Here is a 480-nt window from a genome sequence, read left to right as displayed (position 1 = left end):
CTGAGACAAATACGTCTTCAAAAACTTAAAAGACCCCCCCCCCCCAACGCGCCATTTTTGAAAACACCACCTCCCTCCGGGTGCAGTTAAGCCATTCCAACCAGCCAACTCCCTCCCCCGACTGCGAGATATGCTTACAAAACCGCCAGCATTCCCCAAACTAGCACACACTGTTCCCGCAAGGTGCCCGGGTACGCCTCGCATGCCATATCGGGGAGCTGGGGCCACTTACCCCCTCCCCCCTTGCTCTAAGGTCATCCTCAACCAGCTCGGAATTCAAAGCAGGTGAGGAGCAAACTGGAATCCAGGTTAATACATAGACTCCTAGTATTACCTGTGATCATTAAACTTTCTATATAATTGCACTTTCTTTAAAAAAAATCGATAAAAAATTAAACATTCATAAAATCAACATATAAATATTCTTGCCACTACCATGATCCTGAAAAAATCTAAGATTGCGTTTTCTTCAACAGAAAT

This window comes from Penaeus monodon, chromosome 22 (genome assembly GCF_015228065.2).
Source record: "Penaeus monodon isolate SGIC_2016 chromosome 22, NSTDA_Pmon_1, whole genome shotgun sequence".
Classification (NCBI taxonomy): domain Eukaryota; kingdom Metazoa; phylum Arthropoda; class Malacostraca; order Decapoda; family Penaeidae; genus Penaeus; species Penaeus monodon.
Note: the sequence above shows the minus strand (reverse complement) of the source record.